The sequence below is a fragment of the Octodon degus genome, unplaced genomic scaffold, assembly GCF_000260255.1.
Source record: "Octodon degus isolate 3935 unplaced genomic scaffold, OctDeg1.0 scaffold00145, whole genome shotgun sequence".
Lineage (NCBI taxonomy): Eukaryota > Metazoa > Chordata > Mammalia > Rodentia > Octodontidae > Octodon > Octodon degus.
The window spans coordinates 3,114,193-3,130,771 of NW_004524721.1; the positions used below are offsets into that span (position 1 = coordinate 3,114,193).

The 16,579-nt window shown below is 38.6% G+C and overlaps 1 pseudogene; it reads left to right on the forward strand.

The window, feature by feature from the left end:
• The first annotated feature begins 1,262 nt into the window (after positions 1 to 1,262).
• On the forward strand, positions 1,263 to 11,587 carry LOC101560537 (annotated as a pseudogene).
• The last annotated feature ends 4,992 nt before the right edge of the window (positions 11,588 to 16,579 follow it).

The following is a 16,579-nucleotide window of genomic DNA, read 5'->3' on the forward strand; positions in this document are numbered from 1 at the left end:
TGACACAGCAGAGTCCTATCAACAAGCTTTATTACCTGTTCATTAATTATACTGTAAATGTAATGCAGAATTTTATGTATTGCTCATCACAAACGTTTTCATTTAGACTAATTGAAAGCTACTATAAAGTGATGGACTAATCTCTTTATCCATGGCATCAAAAATATTTTTTCTATATTCCTTTTTTAATTATGTACTACCTTGTATCACCTTCTTATTCAGAAGTTTTTTTTTTTTTATTTTGCCATTTAAATGCTCACGTGTTTGTGTAGAATTAATTCCTCTCAAACCAGGGCAAGTATTGCAATTAGATATCCACCTTTGTACATTATAGATCTCTGGTATGCAGAAAGGGCTTAATAATATGTGGCAGTATTTTTTAAGAACAAAGAAATTCTTAAGAAATATTCACTGATGGTCTTTGATCTTCAGTTGGCACAGATCATACCTAAACAAAGATATATAAAATTTGTCTTATGCTCATGATGGGAAAATACTTTTGACAGAAAAGAAAATTGGCTTTTAAAAAAAGAGACAATAGTGTGTGGGGGTGGGTGGCACCTGTCTCTCCAACGGTATCTCATGAACATGTGTATGACTAAAGTGAAACTGGATAGCTGATTATTGCCAATGATGAAAGGCAAGAACAACATTGAAAACTTTGGTGTCAAAATCTTCCCCTTGATTTGCAGCAAAGTGAAACAACAAGCTTTATTATACCCCATAAACAACACCAGTGACAAAAAAGTACCCCATAAAAATTAAATTGTGTAAACTAAATTATTTATGTGATTTCATTTGGTAGATGTATTCGTGCCATTGAGCCTAGCTTCTTTCTAATGTCATAACACTATTAGACACTGTAATAATCTTTCCAGGATGTAAGATTTATCAACCCTTGCAGAATGGGGTGGGAGCCAAGGAAAGAGATTAAGGGATACTGGTGAAATTAATCAAGTTTTTCTGTGTGTATTGGCCAGGAAAATGCAGTAGGTTATTATTCAAGCATTTTCCACAGTAAAAACACAGTGTGACCACTACCATATGTTGAATTTTAAATTACATGTTAGTCTTTTCCAAAAACAACCCCATAAAAATGTCAATACTACTGTCAACTAATGGCTTTATCCACTAAGGAAGGCATTTATATCCAGAAGGTGAAAGAGTGCTGGTATTCACTAGCTTGCTGGGAGACATTACATTTTAATCCTGTTACAGCAGCCAGACTGGCTGCTCTACAAACCAAAGAGACTGGTAGAGAGATGGGTGAAGAAACGCTAATGCATCTCTCTTTCTTCACGGTAAAAGGAACTGGCATCCACCCCTTGCAGAATGTGAATGGGCTGATGTCAGTGGTCTTGAAATATGAGCTTTTCCTTTTCACTTGAGGCAATATTGAAGTTTTCTGGAACAGATAGAAGCCATCATTCCAGTCCTAACACAAAATGAAAGCATCATTGTGGGAGCAATTTTGAAAATGTATGAACTTCATAAAATGTTCCTTTTTCCACAGTGTGAGTTTGGCTGCACAGTCAGAACATGAGAGATAAGGGAAACTACCTATTCAGGCCCCAAGCTTTTATGTCTGTTTGTATGATACTTAACAGAGAATAAAATATTCATCCTATAAAGAGCTCATCAGTGATGAGAAATAAATGTGTCACATGCAAAACATGACATCCTGAATGCCATGAAAAATGAGCTAGCTACTGGCAAATTTAGAAGTATGTCCCAATGAAGCTGTTATACAGGTATGTTCATTGCTAAAACCATATTCTCAATTTACACATGATGAAGCTTAGAAACACTCTCCATTAGATCCACATTAAAAGTGACTGCTTCATCATATCAATAAAAATGAAAAATGAATCTGTCGATTAATTTTTTTTCCAAAATGAGCCAACAGTTTCAATGTACTCAAAAAGACACTGAAAACAAACTGACCCTACAGACTATTGTGGACACAATGCTGATAAGCCTCCCAGGTTTTATTTAGGCTTCAAAATAGAATAAAAGTAGGTGGCCTTGAAAAAATGAGATTTTGTTGAGATTAGCTGTTTTTGTCACAAGAATACCTAGAATCTCAAATTTTCTCTCCTGGCAGAGGCAAAGTGATCTTATTTTTTCCCAGTGGAGGATTCAGTTCAGTAAACTCTTGTTGCTTCTAGTATATGAGCTCTGACCACTACTAAGTATGCAGAGAAATAAGCTGTAGGACGAGTAAGTGAAAAACCATAGAAGGGGCTTCAATTTTGTGAATTGTTTCAGAACTGTTCTTCAACTGATGGTCATCATTTTTTCAACTCAGTGTGAATTTTTTTGACTAGAAGAACCATGTTTTTTTCTACACAAGGACTTGTATTCCTTGCACAAAAGCTGTTGCAAAAGTAAAGTTGCTCTACATATAAAGTTGATGTGGGATATACTTGCTTATAGGGTGTTTGCATGTGTGTGTCCCACACACAGAGGGTTATACAGTGTAATTTTGCCTATAGATGCAAGAGGAAGAAGATAGAAATGAATTTACTTTTTGAAATGCTTACTTCAAGAGAGTCGTGGATTCACAAGAAGCTACGAAGCTAACAGAGCGGTCCTATGACTCTCTTGTGGCTTTCTCCAGTGGTGGCCTCTTACATGATCACAGTACATGTGCCTTTGGTTCTACCCCCATTACCACCTGTGTAGATTTGTGGAGTAACCACTGTTAGCACATAAGCTACTTCATTACCTGAAAACATAGGTTTACCGGAAGCTAAGTGAAATTGTAGAATGTGCCCCGGAAAGTATGTAGCCTCAGCACCAAAAACTGTGAGTGTGACCTTATTTGGAAATAAGGCCTTTAAAACTATAATCAACATGAGAGGAGGTCAGACTGGAGCAGAGTAAACCAAAACCACATTATGGTGACACACAGATATCTACACAAGCAAGATCATGTGACAACAAAGCTGAGATCACAAGAATGTCTCTACAATCCAAGAAAGCCGCGGGCTATCAGAAACCTGCAGAAAGCTGAAAGAGGTGGGAGAGGTTTCTAGACGCCTCTCCAGGGCCTTGAGAATTTGCACAGCTGTCAACACCAGGATTTTAGACTGCTGGCCTTCAGAAATATGAAAAGGTAAGATCTAGTTGTTCAGGCCACCTAGTCTGTTAGATAATCTTAAAACTTAAATCCACTTTATAGTCACCTTCTCTCCATCCCCCAGCATCCTGGAGCACCACTCATCTATATTTTGTCATTCTAAAAATCTTATGTAAGGGCTGAGAGTGTTGCTGGGTGGCAGAGGTCTGGCCTAACATGAGCTGTAAATAAACTTCTTCCTGAAAAACTCCTGAGGCCTGCCTTACTATCACTGGTTACCTTCAAAGGTTAATCTACTTGTCTCCATCAGATTTCTGAATGCCTGCTAAATATCTGCTGGAACTTCTATTTAAAATTGACTCCAGTTCCTAAAAAAAAATTATTAATAATTACATTTCTTTAATCACACACATGCTCACACGTTCTCTCACACACAGCTATTAAAACTGGCACCATGTTAATTGAACGTTTCTTATTCACCATACCTGACTGGGTCTAATTTTGGTTCTTTCCTAAACTTTACTCCATTTCCAGGGTACAAAAGTTAAAAAGAGTTTAAAAAGAAAATATCAGACTCTAAAAACACAATGTTTTAGTGTCAGTTACATTCCTGTAAAAATACAAAAACATTGCTTCATTTTATCTCCCCTTAAGAGAGTGGTGATATTTAATTTAACATGCTACAGAAACTTACCCAATTAATATTTTTTATTTTTAAAATGCTCTTCCCAGATTTCAGTTCATTTAGCAGTCTTCCATTTCACTGTGAGAACTTCACACATCACTCTTGCCATCTAGAATATCATCATAGCGTGCACATCCATGGGGCTTCTTCTTGAACTAACACTTTAAAATATGAGAAAAGGTCCTTTGAAAAATACAAATATGCAATTATTTAAGAAGAGAGAAAGCAGAAGAAATAGTAACCAATAAGTTTGGGGAGCTAAGAAGTGCAAGTTCCATATCTAATAATCAGCCATACAAGGTTACTCTGGTCATCTTTGTCTTTGAAAGCAATGAAATGCTAATTGAACTCTAAAGAAGCATAGTATTTAAAACCTGCTGATGTGCTGACAAGATAGAGGTTACTTATCCTGGTAGACTGCAAGCCTGTAAGGTTTAGCCAAGTACAGAATAGCCCCTATCCTCAGGGCACTAAGCCAAGAAAGAGTAAACTGAAATTTTACTAATGCTTAAAGTTAGGCAGGGTTCCTCATAAAGTTTCCTTCAAAAAGGGCTCCACACTCAGTAAAAAAAAGCAGCCTCCATTCCCAAACCACAGAACCAATTTGTGTATTTGGACTAAAAGAGAATGTCCTAAAGCTAATCAACAGCAACTATCCACTTCAATGGAATGTTGAAATCTGTCCTTCAATTTAGGAAGAGGACAAGAAGAATGACCCTGGAAGCTGTCTCAGCAAGAGAAGAAAAAACGAGCAAAAGGACTTAAAATAAACAGAACTGTCTGTATTTCTAGATTGTGATAGAACAAGCCAAAAAAAATTTTTTTAATTGAATTAGTAAAAGACTTCAATGAGTTTTCAGACTACCAAAGTAGAGGAAATGTGGAGCCCAGTCTCAGGTAGGAAAGGTGCATGTGCAGGAGCCATAGAGGCATGTGAAGGAATGTGACTGGGTTCCTACTGTGAAGGAAAAGTAGAAAAGGATTTTTTTTAAGGTGGAAGGAGTAGTGTATGATGTAAGTCTTGCTTTTGGAGTTTTTTAAAAAATTATAAATCTTACTTTTCTCCAAGAGGGCAGGAGAAGCAGCAGGGCAGGAGAGCACAGAGCAGAAGAAAGGTAAGGCAGCTATGCCAGGCCCACAGGACAAGGGGAGCCAGCGGGGGCCACCTACAAAACATGCATCACATCCACTGTGTTGGATCCAAGGGAAAGAAATCCAGGCTTATTTTCAAGCCTATTTCTTCAATAAAAGATGTTACGCATAGTAAGAGGGGGCCTAGGGAAGCTAATACTGAGAAGGTTGTAGTAAGTGGTGCTAGTGAGGAAGCCAGTGATAACAGTCCCCTTGCCTTTCCCCCCCCACTCTTTGCTGCCCCTTTTTCCTGCTAATTCCATGACTCCTATCTCCTTCCTTAGCTCTGTTCAGAATAACAGATCAATTCAAATAGAATCTTCACAGGCCCCATTAGGAGACACCAACAGCTTACTCCACCTTCTCCAAGTTGCTGGAGGTAAATTCACCACATGCCCCTCTGCATCCACCCTTCAATTTCTGGCTTGGATTCCAGCCCTCTCACTCCATTCAAAACATCTTGCTCTCTCTCTTCTATATCCTTAATTTTTTTCTTTCTGTTGAATGGTTCCCATCAGCATACAAACAAGATATAACACTCCATTGTTTATTTAAAAAATTACTCCAGTTAAACCTCACCAGATAATACCTCCATTCTCCTGTGGCAAGTGTCTATCTGTGAGTGATGTCACAAGATCAGGTCTTCGTGGGAAGAAGAGATCATATCTTGAAACAAGAAGCCAGAGAGCCATGCAAGAATCAGGCTTACTCTCAAAATACCTTACTCTTTGAGAGACATCTGGAATCCCACAAAAGATAGCAATGTCTCCTCCTAGGGAAGCACATCCCATGATGTAGGACCTCTCACTGGGTGCTTCCTTGTAAAGGTTCCACTGCTTCTCCACCCAGCATACAGGAAGCTGAGCCTGGAACACAGGATCCCTGGTGGACACACTGAAAGCAGAGCCAAGCTGTGGGAGGAATGCTAGCACCTATCTACACTAAGAAGCATCCCCCAAATTATCCGTGTTGGTTGTTTCTATGTCTTTCTTGCTCTTCTCCTCTCCCTCCCCTCCTCGTAGCATTGGTTGATTTTACTCCTGCCAGTCCATGAGGACAGTTTTGCCAGGTTCACAAATTGCATCCATGTGGCTAATATTAATAGTTAATTAGTTAATTAATAGCCTTTCCCTGGCTTCCTAGGACCATGGTACATACCTGGCCAGTTCCATCTTCCTTTCCATCAATTTTCTCACCAGTTGTTAGGGCATTCACACTTCTCAACTTTCCTTCTGGTTCACTTGTTGCTACTCACTCTTCTCTACAGGTAAACTAAATATTTAAGGAAAACATTGAGGCTATGGAGATGTCTTGCTGATGCCAAGAATTCCACATGGTACTGTGAAATCTCATAGGAGGGAATCATTGGTGACAGTAGCCTATGCAGAGCTGCAGAGCAGTGAGAACTGGAAGGGTCTTTCACAGCATTTAGAGACCCTGCTAATCAGTATATTTTCCAAGATAGCTATTTTTGTGGCTTCAGAGCAGAAAACACACCATAGCATATAAGCTGAGCCTGATCTGTGGGGCTCATTGGCCCATCACAGATGAGCAGCCCGTAATAGGATGAACATGTGGCTTGATCCTTTCCAAGGAGCATGAGAAGTTCTTTCAGCCTCCTGAAATGCTTCCCAGTCACTAGTGAAGACAAAATTTATTATTGAAATCCAAATTCTCCTATAATTAATCACATGGAAGTGAAAGTAGGAAGTCACAATGTGAATTCTTCATTATGACATGTTTTATTTCATCATCTTTCATTCATTACTTATTCTATCACCTCTTTACTTTTGTATTTAGCACTTAATACTCTCAACCTTCTTCCTCTTCTGTCTTCTCTCTTTGTCTTCATGGAATTAGAGGAGACTCATGTTGTAATGTTAGGTAGCCTCCTTAGATTTCAATTTCTTCATCTGTTAAGTTAGGGTTAACAATGACTTGAACTATGTTAACTGGTTATCATAAAATTAAGGTAAAATAAGAGTAATAAAAAGATCGCTGGTAAAAAATAAACACCACACAAAGATAGGATATGATAAATTTTATTACTTAAATCCCTGTGCTAATTTTGTTTAAGTATTCAAAAAGCAAATGAAATAATGCTGATTTTGTAGCAACTGTTGGTTGTCCCATATCATTTATTCCTTCTCTGTTGTTCTGTCCTCTGTGTTCATGCAGTATGACCAAGAACTTTCACTGAACATTTAATGCAAATATGTCTTCTTAAAATTAATTTGATAAAAGTCTGATTTGAAAGAAAATTGAGAAAATCATTTCTTAAAAATAAGAACTTGGAAGATGCATACTTTTCTATAGGAGAACTGTGGAATCTTTATATAAAACTACAGAATCTTCAAGAATCGAGGATACTAACACAGGTATGCTTAGGAAAGCCCACAAATAAGTGTACAAGAAATGCACTACAGTACTACAAAATTTTGCTTAGGCATCAGAACCCTAACAAAAGAGATTTAAGTCAGTGATGAACCAAAAGATTATCATACTATGATCACCCCTCTACCAAAGCCAACTTGAATTGAAAACCTTACATCAAAGGAAAGCTTGATCAGCTCTATCTAACTTCAGCTTAGCTTGCAGAAGTGATTGAGTTTTCCTCTGACACTAGAGTTTTCATGCAAGTGTGTACATGTGTGGGGGGAGATGGGAAAGGGGAAAGAGCGAGCGTGAGAGAGAATATTAGATATGGAGATGATCAGAATGTTAGGAGAGAAGGGGCTTACGGAATTGTTTTATTTTACGACAGTTTTTTAAACATTAATGTTATGTAAGTGAATTGTGTCTCTCAGGCCTATTTTTAACAATAATTGTTTTAAATGGAAATGTATTACAAGAAAATATAACTATCCTTTAGATAGCTTACAGACATTAAGCTAAGAACATCCCTTAATAATTCAAAAGACTTCACTTTCATTTCCTTCCTCCCATCATTTAACATTTAAGGTGTTAATGTGAAGAGAATAGAGATTGTGCAAATAGTGTTCATCTGTTACTATATCCAAATAACAGAGGAAGTGGGCTGTCAACCCTTTTATGATATTCATTAATAATAAAGTAGGAAGTAGAAGTAATGTCAGTCATATTAGAATAATCCTTTGATTAATTCTGGCTTCCTACCAATTGTTTGCTTTCACACAAAACTTCCTTTTAACATATACAAATTTTTCTCCCTTTCTTCTGGAGCCTGGTGTAGATGATCATAAGCAATTACAATCACAGTTTACCAGGGAAGCTTCCTCATGAACATGGCAAATGGCACACATGGACCTTGCCCTAGCCCATCTGGGTCCCTACCTCACCATTACTGTGTGACAAGAGCAGTTCCATTTTCTACTCATGAAATAGTTGGTGATTAGTGAAACTTCTGTGAGATGTAACAGCAAATGACTGTAACAGAAAATCATCTGATTTACATTATAATTCAAATTCCAATGAGACTTTATACACTGACTCCTCTCTGCATTTTCCATGAGCCTCAAAATCATTAGTGGTAAGAAGCATCACTTACACATAAAAGAATTACCAGGGGGAAAAATCCACTCCACTTAAGTAATGTGATGTGCTACTTGACAAATTTAAATACCTTGGGATTTAGCTAGGTCCTTTCCCTCCCACATCAAGTAGATTACACAACCTCAAGCCAAAATCTGAAGAGTGTTACATAGCTAGATGAATGTGATGGGTTTACAAGACAGTTTGTTCATTGTCCACCAAAACCTCTGTCTTTATTTGTCCTTGAATATTTAAATCCATATAGATAGTAATTGTACTCCAGAGACCAGTAACATAAGCAATGCACAGTGCATGCCAAATGTCTGCTTTTATGCAAATAAAGACCCTTCACTTTTACCCCTACTATTAACTTAATTAGCCTAATTTCTTTGAACACTGGCTTGCTGGCTCCAAGCTGATGAAGACTGGCTGTGTCCTTTGTTTGCTAGGTAGTGTCTACTAAAATGAGTGCAGAGACAGTAGAAAAGAAACCAAAGTGTCTCCAGCAAAGTTAAGAATTAGGAAGCCAGCAGCAACAACGTTGCTCATGGAATTGCGGCACACAGCTACCTGAGAGGAAAAGAGATTTTGCTTTAGCCTAATGAAGCTTTGCCATTTTTAAAGGACATCACACTGCGATCACCTCAGTACATTAAAAGATAATAGCTAGTGCTCTGTGTGCTATTTTTAGGGCTAAACATAACATAAAATCTAAAGTTAGGCGATATGATCTTTGTGCCTCCAGAGGGTCTCATTAAAATGAGTTGTTTCCTTTCAAAGGTTAACTCAGTAAGCAATGTTTAAATTTCTTAATCAGGCCATGCAGAGTCACCATCCAAGTAATATTTTTTAAAACAAACCCATCTATCAGAGACTATGCTCTGTACCACAGAGGTGAAAGCCCATTGTCTTAAAATGCAGGGAGGAAATGTCCATTGAATAAATGTATTCAGAATTCTCAAAGTTCTAACTAAAAAATGAAGAAGCAACTCTTCAGCTAGAGAGTAACCACTGCATCAAATTATACAGCCCTTTGTATGAGCCAACACAACTTAATAACATTTTACCATATAATGAAGTTGTGAATATTAATCTTCATTTTGAACCCAGCTGAGTAACACTGCTTTAAAGAGAAAAAGCCAGGATGGTGAGAATACACCCAGTTCTAAATTAGTCAAAATTGTTTTTATAACTGGCAAATAGGCAAACCTCTAATGAAACAGTGCTCATTTCCCCAGGGTTATTTCAATATCTTACACAATTTTTCATTGTTGAAAGCATTCCCAGCATATCTTCATGAATAAGTCCCTAAAACACCAAATAAATAAAACTCATCCCATGATGAATGGCAGTATTCCATTTCCTACCATTGAAATGCAAATTATTTTATCTAATTGTGGCTGTGCTGGGCTTCTGACCCACCAAACCATCTACATAGTTTTTCTATACTAAAATAAGTTTCATTCCTTTGCAAAAGCAAAAAGCACCAGGGCTGCAGGCTATGTGATTACGGTGTTAGGACTTACCAAATATGCCTCTTTAAGGCATGCCAGCTGCAACTGCAAATTGTAAAGACAACTATGTTCTGGTAGAGTTACTACTGGATAGGAGACCAAGACACCAAGATATTTTTCTCAGACTTTCTTGAGAATCTTAACAAATTCTACCAACAAACTGGTCAATTTTGCTTAAAATGTAATTATTTTTTCCGGAGAAGGTCACAACTATGTAAAATAAAACTCTCAAGTTGATTCAATGTCTTTAAAACTGTCCAGGCAAACTGACTCTCTCTTGGCCCTCTCCCAACAGATCAAGTTATATCAGTGGGGTTTGACCCACATTAACAGGAAGTCAAAAAATTCTTCATTAGCTGAGTTGACCTACGCATGGACCTGAGGTTACTAGTTGACTTTGTAAAATGATGGTTCCCTGAGTCTGAGTGAGAACTCTTCCTGAACTCTGTATCAGTGGATGCAACACCAGACTGTAGTTATAATGCTCCTGAGGCCCAGGCTAGACCCTGGACTCCATGGCTTCCAGTTCACTGGATTCAGTCACTTGTCCATATGGGGAGTAAGAGAAAAATAATACAAAAAGAAAAATGAATTTATTGACATTCTGGGAAGAACTTTGTGAATGCCTTCCCCAAATGCACAAAAACATTACTATTAATCAAAAACACTATGTAGGATGGGACTGCCACACGGAAGGCTCCAGGGCTCTTCCAGAGCAGGGAGGGGGCCAAGGACAAGTCCCTTAGCCTCCTTCATGGCTCTACTCCCCTTGGAACCCAGGCCCTGGGTAGAGGCTGTCACCACCAAGAATCTAGGGCAGTGGTTCCTTCCTTGTATGTTGGGCACCCACTTTGGGGTCACAGAACTGTTCCAGGGCTCTGAGGCTATAAGGCCTATGGCTGCTGACATGGACATCAGAGGAGCCAAGACCTCTCCTGGCTTGGTAGGGTGGGCCTGAGGGCTTTAGCTACAGATGCACCTGCCTTCTGTGTGGGTCGTTGAGCTCTTATCCGCACAAATCTTCATCCCAGAACAATGTTTGAAGATACTGCAGAAGAGTGAGTCATCAATGAGGGATATGAAATCTGGAAGAATACACTGTTTCTGTATGACCTGGTTATGACCCATGCTTTGTAGTTGTCCAGTCTTACCATTCAGTAGCTTCCTGAAGTGACTAAACTGGAAGGAAAAGATTATGCCCTTCACTGACTGGCGCTAGGAACTCACACATCTGATAAGCAGAATCATCTGGTGGTGGTGCATATTTCCAATGATGAACAGTTTAATGCTTCCCATGGTGACAGTGCAAGGGTGAATTTGGTGATTTTGGTTCTGTAGCATGAAAAATTGAATGTGAAATTAAAAATTAATCCCAAAAGAAAAGTGAATTGTGCCCATTACATGCCACAAAATCATCACATCATTGCTACAAAACACCATCTTCTGATGTGTTGGGTTTTGACTACACAAAACATCCTGCTAAATGAGACCCAAATGGAAAATGTAATCCTGATCTTAGGTCAACAAGAGGAAGTGTGTGATTTGTTCTGGAATTCTAATTAGAGCGGACACCTCCTGAGTGCCTATGATGACCATACTCTCTGCCTGTGGTATATAAATGGAGGACCAAAAAAAGGCAATATTATGGACGCTAAAGCAATTTAAAATTAAAGCTTCATACCTTTAAGTCTCATAAGGATAAGATTTTCCAGGTCCACTGGTCTCCACATAATGAAACTATTCTGGCTTCCAGTGTTACCACCAGTTGTCTGAACATGTGGGATTTGAGTAAAATTGGAAAAGTGTCGACCGAGGACACAGAAGATGAGCTTCCAGAACTCCTGTTCGTTCATAGAGGACATACTGCCAAGATTTCGGACTTTAGTTGGAACCCCAATAAGCCTTGGTTTATCTGTTCAGTGTCTGAGGAAAGCATCATACAGATATGGAAAATACCTGAAAATATTTACAATGATGAAATGTCAGATGTCACAACTTCAGAACTGGAAAGACAAAGATCTTAAACTCTAAGTACAGGAGCTATTTTTGTTGAGAGCTGTTTTTGTTAAATGCAATGCTACACAATGCCTGATTTCTCAAGTGCCAAAACAATGTTTTATAGTAGGAAAGTTTAAGCTGGGTGACTTATGGCATTCTTGACTCTATGATTTTAGCACTTTCAAGTGAAATGTTGTGTACTGTATCATATTGTAGTTATTATGGAAAAAGGAATATTTCTTCAGAAGGAATATCATATTGTTTTCAAATATAAGTATCAGGGTACAGCCTTTCATTTAGCTGTTCTAAACCCTCATTGTCCAAACTTAAGTGCTTCCTGTTCCAAAATAAGCAAGGCTAACTTTTACACTTTTTCCTTCAACACTTCTTGATTGGCTTTGCTGAAATAGAAGTTTTAAAATTAAAAAAAAAAAACTATGTAGAACAAAAGGTAAGAAATGTATACCTGTAGATTCCCACAGGCTGTGGGTCCTAGAGTGAAGAAGCAATGAGGGAGATATTCCAAGTCTGGTTTTCTGTGCTTTTTGACATCTTCTAGATCTGGCCCAGGGTTTGGGGGAGCAGTTTCTGTCTAGCCTGTGTTCAGCATCCACTTTCAGCCTGAGATGTTACCTGTAGGAAGCTGTGATGGAGAAATAGTTTAAAGAATGGAATAACAGGACAATGGCTGGGAATGAGATAAAACTCATAAACTTTTCATTTTAAAGGATCCTCACTACAGTTAGAGTGACAAACTGATAATGTGGTTCCATGGTAATAAATGATTTCGTATAAAAGTCTCATGTGCAAAGACTTCCAAACTAAACAGACTTCTAGTCCAATAAAGATCATCTCCAGAAAGACAAAGTAAATACTTCTTCAATAAGATAGACCCACATTGACCTGACCTCACTGAATGATACATCCAGGTTCAAGTGACAAGAGATCAATTCACAGTAATGGGCTACCAGTGACCCACATGAGACCATTTATCCCAGCTTTCATGGTGCATATCATAAATATTTACATTTCGCTTAAATTCATATTTTGAAATCCTAACCCCATGCTACTGGGACTAGAAAGTAGAACCTTTCAAAGATAATGAGGGTGAGATTCTCATGAGTGGAATTAGTGTCTTTATAAAAGAGACCCAAAAGTCCTGTGTTTTTCCTTCCACAATGGGAAGACACAACAAGACAGCTTCTGTGAAACAAGAAGCAACCCTCACCAAGTGCCAAATCTGCTGGTGCTTTTTTCTTAGACTTGAAGCCTTCAGAACCATGGGCTAAGATAGGGCCAAAGTGGACTAAGACAAAGCATCTTTGATTTTCTCTGAGAAGCTTCAATTTTAGGGGGAAAAATGTGTATGTTCTAATATATCAATACTACCTGTCTTAGTTACTCTTCTCTCATTGCTGGGACAAATACCCAACACCCAAATTGAATGAAGGAAGGTTTATTTAGCTCACAGTTACTGGAATCTATACTAAGCTGGCTCCAAGACAGCCTGGCACATGGCAGAGAGCAACCTTTCTGGGTGGTGGCAAAGAGCAAGAGCACAAGGGAGGAGTAGCAGCAGCTCAAGCAGCTAGCCTCTCTTCCCTCCTTACATTGAAATGCAAATTACCTGCCCCAGGGCAGGTGCAGCGTCCTCACCCACAGTAATCAATCACAAACTCCAGAAGCTACTCCAAGACTGCACGAGGCTTTGGGAGGACACTCAGACACAAATCATAACACTACCTATGCCTATTTTATATGCCTTGAAAAAGAAAACCAGATTAAATCATTTACTCAGTATGCACAATTTTGCTGCCTACTATGTGACAGGTATTGAACAAGATGCAAAGTATGCATTTTGACCTATTTCATATCAAAACATTTCTCAAGGTCTTAGAGGTCTGTGCATTAAGTAAGTGTAGACTGGATTGAATCACTAATTGCATATTTCCAGTCATTTGCACTCTATTTCCCATTCACACTTGCTGAAAATAGAGGGTACAAGGAATTAATGCCAAATGGCATGTCCTTACCTTATGTAAATTTTAAGCCAGTAAAATATCCAGGGTTTCTGATAAGGACCAGCTTGAATTTAGCCCCAAAAACCAAGAATATAAAGTAAATGTGAGTCTACCAGTGATTCAGGGATGTTTAGCTCTCTTGAGAAATAACATCCAGGCCAGAAATTTAGACCAGAAATATATTACTCCACCACTAAATTGCCTATAGAGTATATTTTAATAAAAATGAGAACAAGTCTTTCTTTATAAAACATCAGAACACAAAATTTAAAAACTCCTTGGAAAGGGGAAAGAAAATCTTCAATTTTTGTGCTCTCATGGTTAGACAGGTGGCATGCAGGCACAAAGCGTTACTGAAATAAAAGATTTATCACAAGTGAAGAGAGAAACACAGCATGAATTAAATGTTCACACCAGGAAGGCCAAGAAAATCTTTCTGTCTCACTTGAAATTCTTAGAATTTTATTAATACTAACCCTTATTTTGTGTCTCCCTCACAACTTCATAGATAAATCCAGAGTGCCTTACTGTTTATTTTATGTACGTCACTGTTACTCTTACCCTACACTAAAACTTTACATTTGCATGTATTTGCCAACAGTCTGCAGTGGTTCCCAAACCTGTCTACCAGTTGCTGATCATGTTTCAGCTGCTATCACTGCCGCATGCCATGCATACGCCACAGTTTCTCTGGTGGCCCACAGATACTTCACTCAAGATTCATTTTAAGGAGCAGTATGTGTTTCTCCAAGTGTTGTCAGCTAGGGCCTTAAAGGCAGATAATGACTTCAGGCCCATAAGCAACACAACAGACTATCAGGAGCAGCTTATCCTTCAGAATAAGCCACATGCACCACCAAGTGCAGAAGAGGCCTGAAGGTCTCAAATTCCATGAGAGACAGAGCTTTGGAAGTGAGATAGTGCCAGGTATGCCTGCAACAGCCCTCTTCAGCAAAGCCATGGTTCATTTGCATATGGAGTGAAGTAAAAATTCCACTGATAAAACTCAGGTCACTTCACAGATTTCTCAAACTTCTTAAATACATGACATTTTTATGAATTGTTTGCAGTCATCTTGTACCTATGCATTAAAGCATGCTAAGAGCACTGATTTAGAAATCAATAAATTATGTTAGGATAGTCCGTGATACACAAAACTAAACTTGGATTCCCTGTCAAGGAATAGTTAAGTATGCAAGGGATATCAAAAGTATCTTTGGGGCCAGCCAGATAGCTCAGCAGACTAAAGCAACTGCTTAGTCAGAGTGCAGCTGCTGGGGTTTGATCCCGGCATGCTGTGCTGGCCCCACTCCCAGGGCTCAATGAGATGGCGATTGAGACTGGGCGTGGTGGTGCGTGACCATAATCCCAGTGCTTGCAGTGCTGAAAACAGGAGAATCACTATGACTCCAATCCTCCCAGCGAGACCCCATAGATCCTGTAGACCCTGTACCAAACACAAAAAAAATTTTTTTTAATTTTAAAAAGCAACTTTGCACACACAGAAAGGGTCTACTAAGACTGCTTAACACAGCAAATTTTCAACTGCAAATATTCAGAAGTTAGAGATGCTACCAAAGATAGGGTGGAAGTTTCTCTAGTACGGGAAATGCAGAATTTTGTTCAATTTTTCAGAAGATTCTATGAGAACTATGTGCTTCTATACTTACTTTGTATCTTTGTATTTTCATTTTTTAAATGAAAATTAAACATTCTCAGGCACCAGGGGTGTCCTACCTGCATTCACCTCTTGTTGTTGGCACATTCCCTGAATCATCAAACACTACTTTCTATACACCCTCAATTCAGAGCCCTCACATCAGGTGCTTCAGGTCTGCTGCATGCTATGGAAGAAAAGTTGCAATTTTTTTATGTTCAAGCGTTTCTCAGACCACCAAAGAAGTAAAGATGATTCTCAGATTTTTTCCCTTTATGAAAACAAAAGTGCATTCTGATTGTGCTTTCTGTTGATAATATATCTGCGACTTCCATAACATTATAACTTTTGTGAGGGCTTTATAAAAATGAAAGTACTTGATGAAAAATACTTGTTTCATGTCATGCCTAAGATGTTTGATATTCAGACAGATAGTGAGGTTAAGCACAACTGCCTAGGTTGCAGGGTAATAACAATAAACTTCTCTTCTGGAAGGTTAACAACTTAAGTTTGCAGGCCAAAATTTAGAGAAAAAGGGAGGGCTGCAAGGACAGCCAACATTTTGACCCTAGCCTTTCAAGGTCAGTGAAGACTCAGGACATAGGAGAACCAATACTGTAACATCATGTAACTCAGTTGTGTCCCAAATTTTCTGATCAAGGAAATTATGGGGCCAAAGAGGATAGTAATTGATGACATAGAGTGTGCCTAAGGAGAGTCACAGGAGAGAAAACATTCTCTCAGACTTTCACAGACAGCAAATTGGTCAAGCAATGGCCATGACTCATCCACATGGCTGACACTGACAAAGGATCTGCAAACTGTGGTATAGGGTTTCAGGATAAATCCTGAAGGGATTCAACTGACCTTATCAGATACAAAAGCCACATTTCTTGTTATATAGGTCCTGCTTTATCTTGGTCTTAACCATCCAGCAGAAAAGTATAAAAACGAAGTATAAAAAGTAAAGCCATATTAATA